This window comes from Anopheles marshallii, chromosome 3 (assembly GCF_943734725.1).
Source record: "Anopheles marshallii chromosome 3, idAnoMarsDA_429_01, whole genome shotgun sequence".
NCBI lineage: Eukaryota > Metazoa > Arthropoda > Insecta > Diptera > Culicidae > Anopheles > Anopheles marshallii.
Genome location: NC_071327.1, coordinates 59,816,700 through 59,838,425, shown reverse-complemented (window position 1 = coordinate 59,838,425; position 21,726 = coordinate 59,816,700). Strand labels below are relative to the sequence as shown.

Genomic DNA, 21,726 nt, shown 5'->3' with positions numbered 1-21,726 from the left:
ATTGAAAAGAAAGAAGAATGAGGCAAAACAAAAAGATGAACCGTGTTAGAATGAGTTAAGACTTTTATGGCAGCTTTAAGCACATTTTTTGCCTTAAAAAACTCAACACGATCAAGATCATTTCGGGGAAAATGTCTTCATTCGTGTTGTGATCGTAATGGCTGCTGCAAACTTTCACGCAGCGATCGAAGATATAGCAGAGCAATAAAACAAAAAAAAAGCAGGCGGACAGATCAATCAATCATCATGGTCACGTTCAGCAATTGCCGTGCGTACGGAAATGAAACCACAAACGAACGATCGTTTGCTTTGCCTTTCGCGTGTGTGTGTGTAGCTAGAAGGAAATATCTTAATCATTTTACGACACGTCGGTCTATCCTAAATGCTTTATTTTGTGTTCAGTTTTACGCGCATTTCTAACATGATGCAGAGGTCTGCCCCATTAGGATGATCTATTTTTGTTCGCCGATGTTCCAGCAGTTGAGATGTCGGGAGACGGACTGGTGGGAATGGGACACAACGCAAGGCTATAAATGCGTTCAAATTGCTTCGAGATACACGGTGTAACGCAAGGTACCGGGGGTTGCCGAAAGAGTGTGAACGTTTGGTGCAAAATGTTGTCAGAGCGATTACCACTATTATAACAATGTTGTGCCGCGGGAGCATTAGCGTTACGCCCCGCGTTCGGCCTCCCAACTTCGAAGTGCTCCACGAGCGCTTGCGAGTTGTGTCAGCGGTGACACTCCTCTTTTTCTTGAACCCCCTGAACATCTGGAAAGAGGAGAAAGTGCCCGCTAGACTCCAAGAAGAGTTGGAAAAGGTCAAAGAATTTGTATGCAGCCGTCCTGGTCCGAAACCGGGTGGATGGCTAATAAAGCTTAGATATTATCCGCACGATATTGCTTGCGCGGATACACCGCAGTGGACAGCGGGCGAAGATAATTCCGCGTGAATAAATGACCTTACACGCCGTCATAATTTCATACCAGATCTGTTCACCCCGGGAACCGGGGGTTCGTCGCTTTGCCCCTTAGGCACGCAAGTCTTTTGTTTTGTCATGTTTGTTGTCGCACTGCAACCGAAAGGGAGATGTTGTTTCTGTGTTTTTTTTTTGTTCGGTTTTCCACCGCAACCGGGAGGTTTGCAAGTGTAGCATTTTCCGAGTGAAAGCGAAAATTTTCACGTTTCAAAACCCGGTCGGTGCGCGGCTCGTCGGTGATCTGGTAAAGGTGTCGGAGAGACACAAATTTTAGCTGCTGTGCGGTGCAGCGTTCAGGTTGGCTGGATAAGACCTGGATCTAATTTGGTGCAGCTTTTACACTTTTCTAACCATCCATCCGGCGCCGGTGTTTTGTTGTCTATTTAACCCACAACTGTGCTGGCATTTCCTCGCAACCCCCTTCGCGCCCACAGTGGCAAATGGGCATTGTCTAATTTCGAAGGGAAGAGATTATTCATTCGCTTTAATTGACTTTTTCCCATTGGAAAATGACGAGAAAAATCGCTCACGATGGTGGCGAGTTCGTGATGTGTACAGTAGCGTACTCCGTGTTTCCATTCAATTGTTCAATCGGTGGGTGGCTTATTTTTGGGTAAAAGTTTTGATAAATCTTCTTGCTTCACTGGTTGCGACACCAAACCGAAAATCCATCTAAAACCACCATCTAAACATACATTTCCGATGTTATGGTCGGTGCAATGGCTGGAATGTAGCCAAGCAGGGGTTTAGCAGATCGAAACGCCGATCAGCCCACCGCAAACAAAGATTACCCTTTGCGATGTTGCGCTGAACCTTCTTTTCCCAAGCGGGAAAGGAATTTCCAGTCGAGTGTGGTTAGTGTTTTCTTTAGTTTTATAGCTATTTCTGACCTCGATTCAAACCGTGCGGTGTACGGTGTGTGAAACAGCCGAAGCCAATCATCTTTCGGACGGGTTCTCGGACTCTTGAGGTGTTGGTGCTTTGCCGGAACGGTACGCCTAGAACTGTTGTGCGTTAGTTTGCTTGTTTGTACACTGCTTAATCACACAATCAATCGATCGTTATCTCGATTATCAGTTGCGGAATCTCGATAAACAACCGTTCGTCGGGCAGAACGCGGAGGATCATCATTGGGTGATTTTCATTCGTTTACAACAATCTTTTCTCCATCCCTCTTCTATTTGTAGCTTACGTTTAGCCACTCGATGAAACACACGATGATGGGTTTAAGCATCCAAGTATTTGCATTACATAATGCCCATCGATCGATCGGCATATCGATGATGATCGGTGCCTGCTGCATCTACTGCATTACACCGATAAGTGTGATTTTATTATTACTCTTTTCGAAATTTCTCAACAATGAGTAAAAACAAGCACACCTCATCATGTTCATCGTTTTGTGTTTTCCTTTTTGCTTCCTGTATCTCGTCAACAACAGCAACAAAACGCTTAACAAAATGCTTGCCGGTTTTATTCAACGTGTAAGAGGTACTCCTTCGCCGGTGCACCTCACCCGATTTCAGTTGGGAAAAGGCGGCAAAGCAACCAGCAACGTTTTGTTGGGTGAAGAATTTAAAGCGCATCAGAGCATTCACCACGCCGCACCAAACAAAAAACAAAAAGGGAACTTAAGGGTGGGATCGGGTTCGAACGGTGTTAAAGTGTCCGGTTTTCGATTGCAAATTTTCGGTGCGTTGCATGGTTTTTTTTTTGGGTTTTGGGTGGTTGTTATTTCTTTGGAAAGTAAACGAAACCGAAATTTTAGTATTACATCGCTAGTTGAGAAGAAAGGCGATGGGGAGGGAAAAAACTGCTATGATACAACCATCGTAACGGTTTCTTCCGGTTTCCCGCTTCGCCATCATTTAAATTCATCTGCAGCCAGTAGAAGAAAAGAGGGAGAGAGAGAGAGAGAGAGGGAAACAATCTCCACTATCACGGGAAAGCAACAGCGGCAACATCATTTGCATATTTTATCGGTTTGTAGCGCGATAATTTGGGGTACAGCAGCGTATATTGCGTGGTGCGTGGTGCGTATATGTATGTCCCCAGTCAGACAGACAGAGCGGCACGCACTTGCGTAGAAGCGCGTTCAAATTTCATCAAACCAGTGATGCCTAATTTTTTCGACCCTGGGACGCGCTGGATTCAAACAAAAACAGCCACTGTTCGATTTGACCGTTTTTCTGCCACCCCTTTTCGCTTCTCCCGGTGCTGTGATGTTGCTAGAAAATAATTAATTAACTTTGAAAACTGCAACTAATCTGCTGTGTTCAGCTCATCCGGCTCATTATGTGGCTGTGACCGTTCCTTCCGTTCCATTGCCCTGTCGCTGTAATGTATTGTTTTCCACTCCCTCTGTATTATTGCTGTGTTGGGACCGGGCAAGTGTGTACGGGGGGGCCTGAAAAAAGCCGAAAAAATACTCCAACACCGTAGAACGCGTCTACTGGGCGGGGGTGTATCGGTAATTATGCGTGATTTTTTGGAAGTTCCATCTACCGTGCCGTGGGTGCGAAGCAAAAGCGTTTGCATTGAGGAAAATCGGAGCATAGTGCTGTTTCTGCCCGATTGCAGGCGCAAGTTATTCGGGTTTAGAAAGTGATACAGATTGTTGTTGTTTTTTTTTTGGTAAAGCAACCGTAATCAGATTGCAAACGAGCGAACGTCCGACTGGCCCGAGCGGGAGAGAGTACTTTCGATTGGGAAGGAAAATATTGGATTACGTTAGTGTAAAGTGCTGCCGGTGCCATATGGCTAGGGTGAAAGCATTATTACTGGAGACTGGCGTAAAACATTCTAGAACTCCGTTATTACTTTTTATATTGCAACCGTTCATACTGCGTTGTGTGTTGAGAAATATAAGCCAAAGGTTTTATCGAGAATGATCCACGCAACAAACTTTTGCGTTTGCGTGCACCTGTTTTCGAATGAATAGCACCAACCGCAGCACGCAAAATGTTTGACTCGTGGAGAGAATAAAGAACTTTCTATTTTGTGCCCGGTATAATAAACCGGACTATGCGTCCGTGAAAGTAGAATGAAGAGTAAAACTAACCGCTCGCTAAATTGTTTCGAATAAAAGCTAAACGGTTGGTCATACGTATGCGAATACCTTCCCCCCTTTGTTTGCTTCGGTAGAGACCCCCGCGTTCTAAACCCTTAACCACAGGTTCTCACGTTACATAGCCGCGCTATGATCTACATTAGATCATTACCACCATCGAATGCGCGGCCCGGGGGTATCGGCGAGAGCCAGAACGCGAAGAACCATTTCCGCTTTCCCTGATTTGGAGAGGAAAATTGGCCAGAAAGAGATCCAGCTTCGTTTGCAGTTTCCACGAGAGCAGCAGCTGGAAAAAGAGCTTCCACCTGTTCGGGGAGTAGAGAGCTAATCACTAAACGCGAGGGTTTGAATCGGGCAACCGTGCCCGGCAAAGGTGATGATACCACTGTTGCGCCAAATGGCGAAAGAAGAAAAACTCGAACCCGTCGCGCCGCCATCGTTGTTTTGGGCCTCGTTGTTCGTACGTACGGCCTCGGTTGATTCCACCGCTCGTGGCTTGTTTGATTTCGTTTTTCAACCACAACGCGAACAGTCTGGGGTTGGGAAAAGGTGTGCGCGAGAGGGTGCGTCATGGAAAAATCAAGTCCACACCACCTATTCCACCTCCGGGCGGAGGAGGGGTGGTTGGTTTTGGGGCAGGGCAACAACGCAACAGAAAGACAGTCACGGGGAGAGGTTCGCGTTCCGGCCGAGCCGAGGGATCAGTCGGTCGGTGCTCAGTTCCCAGCCAGCTCTCACGCGTATCGGACGGTTTTTGCGTAGAGTAGGTGCCAACTGTGCTGTACGCGCGCTCTTGTGTTCCCGTGTGCGCTTCGGCGGTGTTTTCTTCGCGTACAGACCGTGCATGCACACGGCTGTACCGTTTGGGAGCAGTTTTTAAAGCTACCTTACTGTACGTTGCTCAGTGAGAAGAGGAGAAAAAAAATGCCCAGTTCGTGGTTTCAGAGGATCGGAAAAGTGTGACTGTGCGATAATACTTGTGTGCCGTCTGTACTTCATTGTGCTCAAGTGACCCAAATTACCGTACTAGCGTATAGCTTAAGAATTGTGTAAATTGCGATCCCCTTTAGATCTTCCGGAGCGCTTGGTGAAGGCTCGAAGTTAAGGCAAGATTCAAGCGCAACAGGTTGTTCTGGCTGCGTGTTGTGATGGGAAGAAGCGAAAAGGAAACATGAAAGATCCGCCACCCCACCCTCCCCCCCCAAGCACAGAACAATTTCGGCGAGAGGTGGAATAAACAACAACAACACTTGGGCAACAAAAAGTAACGAAGAATTTCCTGGTGCTCCGATCCGCCGATCACATGCGAGCGGATAGAAGAAATCGATCGAGCGCAATTCTTAGGTGAAAGATATACGCACGGGGGTGCGTTCTCCAAGCATCTTGGAAACTACGTCAATATCTATGCCAACTGGTGGTGGATCTTCAACGGGAACTCAACGAGATGGGTTCGGGCGCAACTTCTTCCGACTGTGGATGGATGGAGTGTGTGCTATACCTATGGAGAGCGTGTGGCAAACAGGTTGCGCGTGACGTTCCCGCCTAACTGTTCGTCAAAAAAAAACCCTTTGCTTATGGTTGCAAGATATGTCTCCGCTTTCCCGAACGGCGTTACACCAACGTTACCCCACCGGATCGCTCGATCCACGATCTTAAAACCTTGAATGGGAACCACACCTGAAGATCGGTTTTGTTTGGATTAATTCTTCACCTCCCGCAAAAGCTTGCCGAGAAGTTGCCTGCCTTTGCAAGAATGAGGTCTTCCGCCGCTGTTATTGCATTGCTCGGTGCCTCGTGCATAAAGGGGCATAAGGGGCTAGCAGAAGTAGCACAAGAGCACGCCGTGACGTTACAGTTACATCGCGGAGCGCTGTTCCGTTTTTCACCGTTTGCGCCTGGCTGCCGGAGCGCGTTCCATGCTGGCTTGCCTGCTTTTTTTGCCCCGTCTGATGACGGGCGGCCGGGCTCATTCCCAAAGCGGGTGGGAGCTTCGAGCTTGATCGCAACTTCCCAGGTGTTCCGGTACTGGTTAGCGTTGGGTTGGCCGGTGTTGCATAGGTGTGCGATGGGAGATGGGGGATAAAGGCAGGAACAGAAAAACAACAACCATTCCCTTAACCTGCTTCCAGCGATGCTGCCCTTTTCCGTGAAGGGAAGACACAAACAGACACGGTGAAGTTGAAGTTTGATGAGCGATCTGCTTTTTTCTCACCTTACTAGTAACACACACGATTCTTCGAGTGCTTTTTTTATGGTGAAGAGCGCACACACAAACTCGCAACAATAATTGTGATGGTCACCCTCTAGTACCGGTCACAGCGCACGGTGGTGTATTAGTTGATGTTTTATATTTTTATAACCCCCCCCCCGCTTTTTGCTGAGGTGGAATAGACTACTTACTACAGGGCGTACATTTCGTGGCAGACGGAGTTTTCGGTGGAAGAAATTGGAAATTCCTGCATTCGTTACAACACGCGCGTCTCTCTCCCTCGTCCCCGTTTCGACCGGCGTCGTTGTTTGGTGTGTGTGTGTGTGTTTTTTTTGGGTCGAATGGTGATGGTCACGGCACAAAATTAGTCGAGTCGCTGCCAGGTGTGGTTGTGTGATCTTCATTATTTCACCACCCGCCGGGTGATAGGAGTGCGTCAGCTTCACCGTCATCGTAAATCACGCTCGAAAGCAGACATCAAAACCCGGCGCACGAGTTTCAAATAATGTCGAAATACACACACACACACACACACAAGGGGGGAAAACAGAGGGAAAAGGAGTTGCTTGGAAAATGTGCGTGTGGGTTGGGAAAATTGTATTGCAAATGATAAGATAAGAAGCTACGATCGAGCGCTCCTCTCTCACTGTGTGTGCGTGTGGTGTAAGTGAAGAGGCTTATTGCACAGTTTTATATTATGAAGAAATGGAATCGGAATGTGTGTTTGTTTGTGCGAAATTTTAAGAGAGAAAAAAAAAGAGTTCCACTAATTTGTTAGTGGGTCAATCGGTATGTGGATTTATGGACCCGAGTGAAGTCTCGCTGGGCAGGCGTGACAAGAAGTTTATTGGCGTTTGGAGCAAACGCAACTGGAGCAACCGTACAGTGAAACCACACAATCAATCGTGTTCAATTCATATTAATGGTTTTAATTATAATTCGTTTCCCCCCCCCCCCATTTCTCTGCCAAACCTTTTCGACCAGTGGTTGTAGTGTGTGATTGAATCGTCGTTGTCGAAGAAATTATCGAGTGAATGCATAATTTAGCGTGAACAACAACACCTTTCGCCACGACAAACACAGCCCCTGCTAGGAATGGCGACATCGGTTGGTGCATGTTGATCTTCGGCGTGTTTTACGCGTGTGGGTGTGCGTGCGTGCGTGTGTGTGGTTGTGGCACGTACAGGAAGATTCCTTGTACGGCGTACACAGCAGGTACGCAATAATCGAGTATTTAGTGCAGACAAAACGTGGCCGCTCACCGGGCGAAAGTGAACCATCTTTCGCTTCAGACGGTTAGAGGAGCCTAGTGGTTCCCAGTTTGGTGTTTTGTGTGTGTGTGTGTGTGTGTGTGTTTTTGCTCTACGGAGACACGTTTTCCGCAATGGTGCTGACGGCGGCCACTACCACATCGTCGGCGTCGGCCATCGTACCCGCCCCGATGACACGGTACGATCGGGCCCTCCCGGTGAACGCCATGACGGAGAAGCGGTACTCCGACCGGCGGTTGCGTCCCTGGCCCCCCACATACAACTACGGCATCCCGGGGGGTGGCGGCGGCGGCGGCGGAGGAGGAGGAGGAGGTGGTGGACCCGGAGGAGGTAACAGTGGGTCGACCATGCTGTCCATGACCGGTGGCAAATCGCGCTGGATGTCCGCCGGGCTGTCCGAGCTGGGGGGCGGTATGCGGGGCGGGGTCGGCAGTTCCGCCGGAAGTATCTACGGTGGCAGTGTCGGTGGTGGGCAGCCGCGATATCTGTACGCACCGCCCGGTGCCCTGAAGCGCCAGAACAGTGACTTCTTCCTGAACGTCAAGTCCTCCTCGCTGGCCGCTGCGTCCGCCGGGGCGGGGGGTTACGACTACAACAACAACTACGTGGTGAACAACATTGCCGCACGGAAGGTGAAAAACATCGCCGGCATGACGGCGATCGTGGACAGTGATAGCAACATGGAAGTTGTTCGACGGATGAGGTACGGTAGAAGGGTTTCGCGCGCAGAACGGTCGCGGATGTGTCGGACGGAACGGAATGGAAAGTGCGCCTCCCCCGGGGAGGGAGATGTCCTTGGGGGGAAACCCGAAAGCTGGAACACCGTTGGGATTCTTCAATGTAGTTTATCGAACGGAAATTAATGTGTTTCCTTTACAACGATTTCTGTTCGGGGAGGGTTTCTATCGGCCAGCCCCTAGCCAAGTTCGACGGTGCGTCTTTCACCGCGAGCTACTACCAAGTTGATGTATTGTGATCGTGCTGTTAATGAATGGACAATTAGTCGAGCATAGCATTATTAGACGATGTATATCATGCTGAACATGATGTACGAGGGGTTGATTTGATTATGAGAGGGGAATTGTTGCAGTGCAGGCAGTCTCAGGAGTATCAATTTCATAACAATTACAAGTCGTGTTTTGACCAACATGAGGCTGTAGCTCAATGATCGTCCTAATCTCATCCCTATGCCATAGCCTATACAGTTCTTAACACAATTATACGACACTTAGTTTTTTTAGAATAACAAAAGAAAGTTGAAGAGATAGATAAAAACGATGTAATGTACAGACAAGCAGCTAAAGAGAGGGATTGTGCCTTAGCCACGAGCTATAGGAAAAACCAGGAAAAAAAACCCTAGTACTGTAGTGTTTCTCAACATTCAATATTATTTCTGATTTTTTCCATAATTTTACACCTGAATTTCACCTGCTCTAGACGCATTTCAAATGCGCATTGCATCGAAAAATTATCATTTTTCCTAGTTTAATTTTATTCTTGTACACGTTGTAGGTGTAGTATCGGTAATGATATTGTATATGTTGATTGAGAGTACATTTTAGGAAAAATCACACATCGGTGATTTTTTACATCGGTAAAAAAATGTATTAAAAATCAAAATACACAAAATTTTGGTTCGACACCTTTAGACTGACAAGCCAGGAGTTACCAAACTGTAACAAAACTTTTTTTCTTATATTTGTGGTGATGCCTTTAAGCTAGTACATTATTTTCTACCATTTAAAATGAAAATTCTCACCCTAAACAACGATATTTCATAGGGTGTGTAGGGTTTTACAAATCGATACCCAGGAATTCTTAAACACCTTAGAATCGATTGACATCCAATTTTTTATTCACGAATTTTTCACCTCACATTAATGAACATTCGCCAAGTATTTGAATACTTGAGGAGAGCGATTAAAAAAACTCTGTTTTTTCAGCTGCAACACTAACTATTTTTGTCGGTCCGCAATTGCTTTTTGGACTCTAAATGTGTGCCATTTTGTCGTAAATTGTTGAATCACTTAAACGTCATTTAATCACTTCAAGTCACCTTTCACCTCTTCGTTTTGGAAACAGTTTTTTGGTTGAAATGTTTGTGCAATTTTGGGTTGTAGCGAAGAATTGTTAATTTGATTTGTACATATTTGCAGTGCTTGTCAGTCAGTCTGTGTAGAAAAATGGTGAATTATTTCACTTTCCTTTTGTGTGCCGTTCGTTCTGCACGTCTCGTGAAGCGTGAAGCCATCCATCAAGTTGGGGGGCATTCTTAATTTACGAATTTTGACATCCCAGACGGATTGGACTTGTGCAGCTGATGATCGGTCAGAAATGAAACCAACAATAAAACAAAGCAAATAAAACACTTTCACGATCACGATTCGGGAAGAAATGGCAAAGAAAAAAAACGGATCAAATCTCGCCTCTCGAAGTCCCGCGGTTGTGGTTCGAACCGATTAGAGACCCGCTGCTCTGCTTTTGATGCATGAAAATTCAAATCGGACAGTTTGTGCAGACGGCAGACTGCGCAAGTGCTGGCGGGTTTCGTATTACGATTCGGTCCCGCGTGTGTTTGATTTTCAATTCGTTGCACCGTACCGTATTCACCTTACTTTCACCCCCGTTCCGCATCGCGCCAACGGTGGTCGTGGGTTTTACATTCCCCGGATCGCCTGATCGCCTCACCATAGTATGGAAGCTGTGACAGGTTTGATGGCGGATGGTGGAACTGGATCGAAAAATTGGAAAACAAAAACAGCCTCAAGCGGCGGTTAAAAACTGCATGCCCAGATATTGAATATCCGCGCGTCGATCATCAGTGTGTTGCGATCATGCGAGAAAAACGCTTCCAGCACACAAGCACACCCGGTCCTCCGCAGGGGGAACGGATACGGATTTGCAATCATTGCGGGCCGTTTTGATTGGGACATTTGCCAGTGACTGCAACGGGATCGTGTGCTACTGGGCACGAGCGAGGGCCGGGTGGTCCCATCACTAATGACCGGTTAGTGCTGTGCATAATGCAAAACACATCAGGTTGGAATACCCTGGCCGTGCATATCCGTAGGGACATCTCAATCCATTTATCTTCGGGTGTGTGTTTTTTTTTCCCGCTCGGTGTCGTCATCGATGCTTTGAAGAGGGGGGCAATTAAACACATTCCCAACCGGTACGAATCCGTTGGCAAGAATGCAGGTCAGCTTTGGACGGCTCGCATGCATGTAAGCAGTCCTCTGGCAGTCGATTACTAGCGTTTGAGGAACCTTTTTCTTTTTTCGTGGCCGTAATTTTTGTTCCGTTAGACAGTAGTTCGGCTTTGTGTGCCACAAGTGCCCACTGCATTCCGGTTAGTTAAGCTGTCCGCCGCTAAGTTGCCGCATGATTAACGATCGACAACGGCCGCTCCGATGCAGCACCAGCCCAGCAGGTCCCGGTACCGATTTTACTTCGTTTTGGCACACTTTACCCGGTCCGTGCACTCAAACTGTCACGTCTAAACTACCCACACCCCACGGTGCCGAGCGGTGCATCATCAAGGTTAAGTTTATTTATTTTTTTTTATGTTTGGTTTCGTTTTGCATCACGAAACGCTCGCCGTAATAGCGAATGGACGCGATTGCTGCACTGCAAAAAACCTTCAAAATGGAATTGAATCGGAAAAGGGACAGCGGCGGGGATCCGGTTGAAAAGCGAATTGAAAAGCGTTTTGCGAACCGGTTCCAAGTTTTTCCCGGCCGTGTGTTTGCGTGAAGGTAGAATGCCATCTAATGCCGGGTTAGCGCATGGCGCCTAACTAGGGCAAAAGGAAAGTAGCGACCGCAAGACCGGAGAGTTGAATGCCGGTGAGAGCAGGAACTGGAAGAAGCTTCAACTAGATCAAACAGGCGTCCAAAAAAGGGAAAAAGTTTTGATGATTGAACAGATTTAGTCCAATTAAAATGTCAGCAGGGAAGGCAGATGATGTTTGTTGGGAAAACGTTCAATAATTCATAAGCGCCCTGAGGCAGTGGCAGTGTTAGATGTTAACAGAGATGGCTGTCGATAATAGCTTTATCGGGAAGATATTGATTAATTAGCTTGTTACTTTCTTTTAACATTTTTTGTTGCTGTTTTGTGAGGGGAAAAAGGTTTCTTTCTCGTCGAAGGTTCCCCTTTGGAGAAAGCCAAATAAACAGAAAAAAACTGCAAAGATAAATCAAGGCATCAAACACTAGTTGACAGTTGACAAATGCTAAACGTTGCTGTTAAAATCGTTGCCAAAGCGAAAATCCCAATCGTGTGTTGAAATAGCAGTTGGAACCGTTTTGCATGCTGCTTTTCGTCTGCCATTTCGGCGTTAATCGTGCGTTCAAATTCACTCCATTCCGTTCCGTTCCGTACACATAATGACAAGCGATTTGGCACTACTTTAATTATGGGTATGCCCCCCCCCCCCCAAACGCCGGCTTGCGTGGCCGTTTGTCTGTTTGTCCAATTTTAAAACGCCGTTTTTCTTCTACACAATCGTCGACAACTGTGTCTGCAGGCGACATTCGACCACGCAACAGAACAATTATCTGCAGCAGCGGTTGCAAAAGCAGCAGCAGTACCAGCAGCATCATCAGCACCAGCAGCAGCAACATCATCAGCATCAGCATCACCACCAACAGCAGCAGCAGCAGCAACACCATCAACATCAGCAGCAGCAGCAGCAGCAACAGTTTTTCAATGTGAGCGCCTCGACCCGATCCCGCTCGAAGTCGATGGAAGATTTCGGCTCGAGCGGGTTCATCATCGAGAACAGCTACAAGTATCGTACAAAGAACGTGCTGACCGCCACCACCACGACGGGCGGTGGTGTGTCGTCATCCCCGCACGGCCATCTGAAGCCCTCGCAGCAGCAGCAACAGTTGAACAACAGCAGTGTAAATAGTAACAATCTTTCGCTGGCCGGTGGTCCCGGCAGTCGCGTGGTGAGCCCAAACCAGTCAACCGCGTCGGCACCGCACCAGCACGCTAATGGTGGCAAGCGAGCCCTCCGCCATTACAACAACAACTTCGGCAACAATCTCAACGGTGGCCATAGCTACGACAACCCGCATCTGACGCACGGGAAGAAGCTGCTGTCGCTCAAGAACCACCGGTCGGTGGACAATCTGCTCGACAACGTCGACATCAACTACAGCCAGTACTACCAGGTACACACCAATACACGCGCGCGTGACAATTGCTTCGCGACTGGGCGCGACAACCATTTTCTTCACCGCGGCAAACCCGGAATTCACCGGAAGTAACGGATGTTGGCAAGAGCAGAAATTGCTTTTTTCCTGTGACGGGTGGTGGGGGTTTCTTTCCAACCCCCAACCCCATTCCGGCCGCTCCCCTCAAGCCTCTTTCCGGCTCGGTGCACACCAGTGTGTCCCGGTGTGCGTGTGATTTATTAGTCCCCACACACAGAAGGTCTGAAGCTGTTTTACTTTTGCGTCTAAACCACACAAGACACAATTCGCGAAAGAAACGTGGGGTGGTGTTGCTGTGGTGAAAATAGGAACGAACAAAAAAAAACCCCCCAATTCCGCTAAGTTAATTAAAATCATCATGGGGCGATCACTTCCCCGGAAAGGGATTCGGAAGAAAGGCGGAATTGAAGCGGTGGCGCAAGTTGATTGATTCGATTGGTTTTCCTCTGACACACATGGCACAAACCATTGCGCCCCATTCACCACACAAAACCGGTAAAACTCCTTCTCGATCGTCGTTGTCGTCGCCATGCGCCTTTTGTCATGTGCTGATCGTGTTGTGCTCTCCTTTTTTCCTGTGGCTTTGTGTGAAGCGGAGAACGTAAGGTGCAAAAATGGGGAAAAAACCGTACAGCTCACACAGCTTTATGGAGGAGTTTTCCCTCTGCCTGTATGCGCAGATGTGTGCCGGGTCGTTGTTCCTGTTCCTTTTAATTCCAAGCGGCACCGCTTGGCGTTCGGTTCTTTATGCCCAATTTCCTATCCAATTTTTGGATGGTGCGAGCCAGAACGGGATCCACTTTTGCTGACCGGCACGAATCTCGACGCAAGACCCTTTTTGTTGCCACCTACATGCCTAAGGGGCGGGACGGTCGGAACGGGCGGCGAAGGTTCTTCCTTTCACCCGGGTTTTTTTCTGGAAAATAGAACCGGAAGAAATTCGATTAACGCATGGTGCTGGTGTTACGGTAGAAGAAAGAAAACCAAGCTACCCATCCCAACCCCCCTCCGGGTGGCAAAACATTCCTTGGAGAATGTACCGGGGAAAGCTGTCTCTCTCTCGTTTGGCGTGATCGTCTAACAAATAATTGTCCCGCACAAAGGCGATTGCCGAGCCGGATCGGTGGGCAGATTTTATTGTTTCCTCTTGCGCTTACGCCTTGAAAGGTGTTTTTCCTTTATTAAGTGGAAGTTTTTTTTTAGTTTTTCGATGGGTGTTGGGGATGAAAATTCTATTTAATTTCTTTGCGGTTTTGCTTTAACCGTGGGCGCGGGGCCCGGTCACGCATTCCAAACCGGCATGGTCAAATTTGTACACGCTAGCTGTTATAAAACCCATTTAATATTGGACGGGAAAGGAATGTTACGGGGGGTGAAAAAACACAGAGAGACGAGGTCTTTGTGGATTCGCCAGGTCCGATTGTTTTCAGTATTAGGGACGGAACGGACACTAAGTAAGTGGACCAGAAGCAGGGAGAAGATCGGATGAGCACCGCTCTTCGGTTTATTGCCAGCTATTGGGGGTTTAAAATTGGGACTTTTATATTATTTGGTCGGTTTTTCTTTAATTTTGTCGGACAACACATCAATTTTTTTCCATTAAGCTCCGTGTGCTTTGCTCACTTCTCACCCGGCCAAGAATGGACAAATGCAAACAAATGAATTTGTGCCACGATCGTGACGGTGACGGCTCATCGTGATCGTGTTTTCTGTGTCACAGCGTTCGGACTTCACATGGTTGTATAACGCCGGATGCGCAGCTTACTGGAAGTCGAGTGGTAATTTAGCTGTCCGTTACGTTAATTAGCAGCACATACTAAGCGCTCCAAAGCTAGTACTAGGAATTAAGCATTTATCGCCAAACCGATTAATTCACACATTTTTGCATGCAAATTGCTGCCACAAAATTGATGGCATTTATATCTACGCAATGGAAAAACGAAAAGATGATGAATCTCGACATCCGCTTATCGTCGATTGTGCCTTCGCCATTTGCAAAACCATTTCTCATCCCTTTTATGCATGGAAAAAAAATTTCCCCTTTTTGTGAATGGGAAAACCCGCAAAAGAAAACGCGTTTTCCCTTTCCGCAAAAGGTCAATCGAGGGGGAAATTATAGACACATTAAAAAAGGAGATAAATTGTGGGGTTTTTGTTGGGTCCAAAATAGATTAAAAATGAGTTTTCCTCTATAAAATTTTTCGCACAATGGTAACTCCTTACTGCTGTGCTGCTCTGGTGGACGTTCGAACAGGGTCAGGAGTGCACACATGCGAATTTTTCCTGCGTGTAAAGGTTTTAATTTAAGCCAAAAACCATATCCCGACGAATAAAACTACACCCCCATCAACGGGTAGAGCAAAAGCCCCCCTCATTAGTTTGCATTGGCCAAAAAAAAAAACATAAAAAAGGGAAACTCACCACATAAAACTTTGGATCGCAGCTTGAATGGCTTTTCGGCCTTTACATGTGGCAGTATGGGCAAATGCATCGACAGGCGAGAGCTACACCGGCCGCACATTCAAATGCGGGATCCACACTCCGGTTCGGTTGGTTTAGCTTTGAGACCATTAGAATTATGGAAATGTCTTTATGGCACCGAAGGGTTTCCTCTCCATCCATTTTCGGTGTCGTTATCGGTGGGTTTACATCGGTTCGCAATTTAATGTACCGTGCGGCGTGCCGCAGGAGACCCCAAAACACTGGACCTTCCCTTCGCCGGTACGGTGCATTGTCATCGTGGTAGATCGTATGGTAATGTGGTCACTCGTTACCGCGACGCGCGAGGTTCGGAAGAATTGGTGCATGCCGTGCAGTGGGGCTTGTTACGATCCAACATCCTCGAACGCGCTACGCTGAAAGTTTCACTTTTTTTTAAATAAAATAACACGAAGCTTACCGGCATGGTGTGGTGCCGATGGTCCATCTTTGTGGCGGTTCAAGGCTAGGGAGTACTGCAGTAGCACGGTGCAAAAAAAAACCACCCTTACATAAAGCGATCAACCATCAAATGCTGTGATCGATACGGACCTAATCGGACGCTAATGAAGTTATGAGCGCCAGGCCTTCATCCATTATTAATGAAGCCATGCCGGTGCTGGGTATTGACCGTTTGGATATTAAATTAGCATCCCGTGCACCACTAGTCCACACCTTCGGGTGGATATGCAGCAGATTGAATATTTTTCGTTTTTCCCCCTTCGCAAACGTCACAATAACGAGCTACCCGAATCCAAGCGTTTGCCCGGGCACAGTTTTCCAAATAGCCGTTCCAAATGTTCGGTCATGATCGACTAGCAACTTTCCTTTCTTTTGTCCGATGAATTGTATTTGTGCTTTTTTTTTCTTGCTGCCAGGGGGGGTAAACGTGTTAATCGTACACAATTGCATCCCTCTTTGGTGTTATCAATATACAGCTAATTCAACCAATATGACCAACTTTTCACCAGGTGAAGCTTATGTCGTAAAAGGGGGGAGGGGGAGGGGGGGGGGTGGATGCCCGCCACCAACGAGGTTGATGATGGTCTGTGATTGTACGCGTATGACCCGGTTTTGCTGTCGGCAGGCCATCGGCTACTACACGCTGTGTTTAAACCGTGCGCGACGCATTTCCTCATTTTGACTCGTTTTTTGGGGTGGATAAGGGGGGAAGGGGTGGGGTTGTTGTAGTTTGTGGCAATAGAGCTTTGGCTTTACTATACTGGCATTACTACAATCAGCCGTCCAATCTTCTCCTTGTTTTGTCTGTCCTAACTTTGAACCGTGTTTGTTAATGATGTTTCTCCCCTACCTGGGGGGGAATCGACCGTTGCGAGACGATGTCTGGGCGAAATAATCTTTCAGTATGTTTAATTTTTCTCCTTTGCTTGTTCGAATCGGTGCGAAGGGTTCGATGAGATGGTCCGTCTGGGTTGAAGGTCGGAAATTCTCCCATCGTCCAGCTGCAGCAGATGGTCGAGATGGAAGAACGGAACTAGGTTGCATCCTAATGAACTGTCGGAATAGGTTCATTAGGTACCTCTTTCCCACATTGCGATTTCCTATTCCAATTGGTGAGGACTTGGACTTGGTTGTTGGATCTAAATCTTCAGTAAAATATGAGTTCTTCGATCTACTAACCCTTGCACTCTGTGTCGTGCCTACTGTTCTTGCGCCTGCTGTTGATGCTGTCTGCTGCAATTTAACTGTACTTCCTTACCCTCCGTAGCCTTGTGGTCATGACCGAGAGAAGCACCAGCAGCGGTGTATTCACCTCGAAAAACCCCTTCGAAGCGGGCGGAACCTTTGCATGAACCGTACAATGGAAGAAGAAAGGGCGAGAGACCCTTGCGATCGAAGTAAAGCTTGGTTAGACGGAGCATAATAACAACTTCATAAGCACCATCGCGAACCACTGGACAACGGGGCATCGGTATCGGTGAATGAATGCCGGCCTAACTATGGCCCTGCCCAACAAACCCGCTTCGGCGGTGTTTAGGTACCGATTGCCGACCCATTGCGCAAGAGGAACCAGTGTGTGTGAGAGAGATAGAGAGACAGAGTGCACCCTCGGTACATGACCCGGTTGGTCGGTGACCCACTTCTGTGGGCCATTTAGAGGTTTTTTTTTTTGTTGCTGCTTAATGGTATTCAATTTCGATTCAATGCCCTCTCCTGGCACAATTGGATTTACCACACGGATCGCTTCGCATCGGCCCCCTTATTCGTCATCGCGTGGAAATGGGCTGGAAAAATGCGTCTATTTTTACACCTCTTTTTGGATTCCCTTTTTTTTTGGCGTTCCGTACCGCCGTTAGTAGGGTTTATTCGTAGCATGAAATGGAAATATAAGCGGCATCGAGCGTGTACTCCCGTGACGTGGAGGATGGTTGCGCATATTACGCAATGGGGCGATATGTCAAGCTAACGTCACATCGATGTGTGTTGTCCAGCAGTTAAATCATCCTCCTCAGTGTGAGCTTATTAGCGTTTGGAGATCTATTTGCGATCAATCAACCTCTTCGTCCCTCTCCGAATCGGGAACTCTGGAAGATATATAGACACCAGCATAAGAATGGATGAGTGTAATTGATCGTACTCAAGTGCCTGTTTTGCGAGTGGAACATTGCCAACTAAAGAGAGAAAGAGAGATATTGAGTACACCCTCGAATAATGGTGATCGCCAAAAAATTTGCTCACTTTTAATTGTTCGTGTTGTTGTTGTTTTCTTCTTCTTCTTCTCTTGTGCAATGGAAGAAGATGCCCCAGAGCACGGCAGACTTCCGGGTTCGAAAATCTTCCCGCTCGACCCGATAAACACGAGCAAGTGAAATTGTTACGAAACGTTCCAATTGCAACGGAATCGGTTCCGAACGGTGTGGCCGGAGGACCATGAAAACAATTGCACACGGTTTTTGGCGCAATTATCTTCGTACTCGCCGTATCGCTGCACCTTTCATATGATCTGTTGCAAGTGGAAAAGTGAACCAAAAAAAAAAGAAAAACCCCCAAATATGGTATAGGTTTGAAATGTTTCAGCGTCTTATCATACGTACTGATCGGTCTGAATGACTTTAACTGCTCATGCTGATAAATTATGCAACATGGAGTTGAATCACCCCCCTTGGTGGGGGGGGGGGGGAGAAGTAAAGTCGAGTTATCATTGGCCATTTGTTGTCCGTGATGGTCGGAGCCGGCAGCAGGTTTGGTTGGCTCCTTCAGCTTTTGGCTACGAGCGGAATTAAATGGTTAACTTTGCCAACGATTACCGATGGAAGGTGTCGAAAATTAGCTAAATCCGGCAATATTAAACACTCTGCCATGCCAGGTGCACAGGTGCAAAACAACCTATGCCCGGGTGCGGAAGTAATGAGATGAAATTAGTGGCTAAAGGTTAAGAGAACGAGAGAGAAAAAATTCCACGGGAAATTAGATTCATCTCCGGCCACGAGCCGCTTATCGCGAATAAGAATGCTTTTGGGATGGAGTGTATAAATTTGCCAAGGTAGTTAGAATTGGTGAAATTAGATTAGATTATCAGATTATTATGAATCTGTTGGGCTGAGAAATGTGTGTTCCCAGATGGGGATGCAAAAGACTAGTAGCGGGAAAATGTCAGTATTTTTTAAAAATTAAAATTGTAAATTTGCGGCTTTGAATTAAAAATGAGCTATATACACCTTGTTGTATAGTAAATGGACATTGTTAATTTGCCATTCCACCCGAAAGGGAACAATTTTTCGCTTGAAAAAGAAAAGTTGCTCCCCTGCCTTACCCCTTCCCGTTACGCATCATTTTCCTTCGAATTCCTAATCTAATGTTTAAGCGAAATTTTAGGCCAATTGGTTTCTTTGTAATTGTTTTTCTTGGCATGATTCGCCAATTTCCACCAGCTGCCGAATTGCACAAAACCGGAACAACTTGAATTGACGGCTCGGTCATGTAACGCCAGCGTAATTCTCCCCTTGCCGGCTGTCTGCCACAAGTTAATCACTAATATCGCGAATTAAAGACAACGATCCCTTCGATTATGGGTGCGAGGATTAGCAAACAGAAGACAAAAACCGCAAGCCCAACAGTGAAAAAGAGAATTTGCAATAATGGGAATAAATGGCAGCCATGATGTTGGTTTACAGAGGGAAGGGGTTTCAGCAAAAATTTCGCCCCTATTGCCACATTACCGCGTGTCGCCCGGCATCGTCACACACCGTCATCGTACGTTCGCTCGATTTAAACCATTGCAGAACACGATAATTGGACGTGTTGAAAAGTAAATGACCAGCGCGGATCCGATTCGCCACTGACAGTGAATTGTGCTATGCTGTGTGTGTGTGTGCATTCAGGTGGAAAGTGCGCCATATCCCGAAACGAGATGACGACGATCGGTCCCGAGCACTCGTTTGATCACACTTTCCCGGTGGTTGTTGGTTAAAGATTAGCAAATAACACACGCGCCGCGCAGCAGAAGCGTGCCCTGTACAAATCATTCGACCACACGTAAAGTGCATCCGACGCGAATGCACTTTTATTACTCAATAAGCTCATTTCCAGATCGAAGGGCGTGGTGTGTGCGTTTTTTTTTTTTTGTTACTTCTTCTCTGCGTCACCGAGCAACCCTTCTGTGAAGCACTCCGCGGCCGTAATCATTTCACTTTCTTTGCAAAATTGCCATCGCCATACACGCGCGCCTTAAGAGCTGGCGCGATTTTAATTACAAAATTGTTGCGCCACTGCCACTGCATCCTTCCAGCGCGCGGCAGACCAGCAGGGTGGTGCATACCACGTTTGACAGGCATCAGGCGGCATCGTCATCATCAAATCATGATCTTGTTGCACCGTACGCCGGTACACTTTGCCCAATGCCCGCCGTTTCCATTTTATTGGCCGCCGTCTTTTTGTTTTTCACCAACCACCCCGACCACGGGAAAGGAAAGCGCCAACGTGACGCGGAAGAAGAAAAGTTCAAAACTGACGGACGATCGCGACGAAACAAGGCGACTTTCTCCCGGGTATTTGCGAGCGAATTACGATGATTGTGTACGGGTGTGCACACTTTTGGCAATGAAAAAAAGGCGCGGAAAATACGCCATTTTCTTCCTCCCCTCTCCCCCACCCCCCTCGCTCCTGGGTCACCGTTTGGGTCTGTGGCCTGTTTGGTGTGGCGTTTCACCGATAAAACGGAAAAACGATGCCGATGACCACCGATCGTGCCGGGAACGCAATGACCCCGGCGGGTATTAAGAGGCCCATTATGATATGTGGTCGCTTTTCGATCGTTCCGACCAGTCGGCTGCTACATAATAGTGATATTGAGCGTTGCAGGAATCGGTAAAGTTGTGAAGTTTTGGTTGGTTAATAACCCCGGCAGCAGGCAGGGGCCACAACTGATACGCAGCACTGCTTCAATTAGATGAAAGATGGGGGTGGGATAAGAAAAATGCTCTTCTTCATTTCTACCCGAGGACGGACGGAACGTCAATTACCGACGATAGGTCGGGGCTGGACTAATGAGACTGCTTGCAACTACGCCACTCATCCGAGGATCGCTCACGAGATCGCGCACCTTGTGACAGGTCGTCTCGGCACGATGTTCCGAAGGGAAAGTGGATTTTCCTTCCATGGAACAGCAGCATCCCGTTCGGAGAATGCTTCTCGCAATGACCACCGCTGCTGCGCAGTCCCGCATGTTACGGAACTTTACGACCGGTACCGTACCGAGCATTAAATAATAATAATCGATTTAAAGTGAAACTCCTTTTTTTCTTCTTTTTGCACCCAAGCCGGATCTCCGAGATCCGAGCAGTGTGTGTTGGGACGTTGGAATCCGATCGAGAGGGTGGATCTATCGGGCGATACTTTCTCTTCTCACAATACCCCCGGTAATGTCAACAAGAAGTTCCTCCCCGCTGTTGTGGGATTACGGTTGCAGTCATCTCCCGATTGTTTGATGGAATGCAGCAAGTGCTGCCTAATCTTGCCTCCTTCCCGTTGGGCAGTGGTTTTACGACCGAAAGTACTGCACTCATATCATTCCACACGCCGCACGGTCAACATGATGATCAACGGTGGAAAACAGTGCTGCTTGTTGCAACAAGAGCGGCCATGGGTCCGGTAGCCTGACCTTCTCACGGATGCAAAACAGCGCGCCGGTGTGCAATTATGAACAACTTCGTGCCCCTTTGCGCATTTACGTCGTTTCGTGAAAGCAAGTTGTTCCAGTAAGCGGCCCGCTAGTACAGTAGTGCAGGTCCAAACCCAGGGGGTTGTTACCGGGTTGTAACAGCAAACTGCCCGATCGTTAACCGGACAGGTAAAAATCGTGTCCACACCCGGGAGGTAAACACCGTGTTTTCACCAACATCGCGCAATCAAACGCCACAGCGTGTTAAACATTAAACTTTTCCCAGCCTGTACGCGCTCGGTACGGTATCCTTCCATTCGGGATCGTAATGGGTCACTTATCGATCATGATGGGTTTGCCGTGAGCTTCTGTGTTT

General features: G+C 47.5%; 1 protein-coding gene across 1 annotated transcript in view; it reads left to right on the top strand.

The window, feature by feature from the left end:
* LOC128711593 (WD repeat-containing protein 47) overlaps window positions 1–21,726 on the top strand; it is a 45,112-nt gene that overhangs the window by 19,943 nt on the left and 3,443 nt on the right. The gene's annotated exons all lie outside the window — the stretch shown is intronic.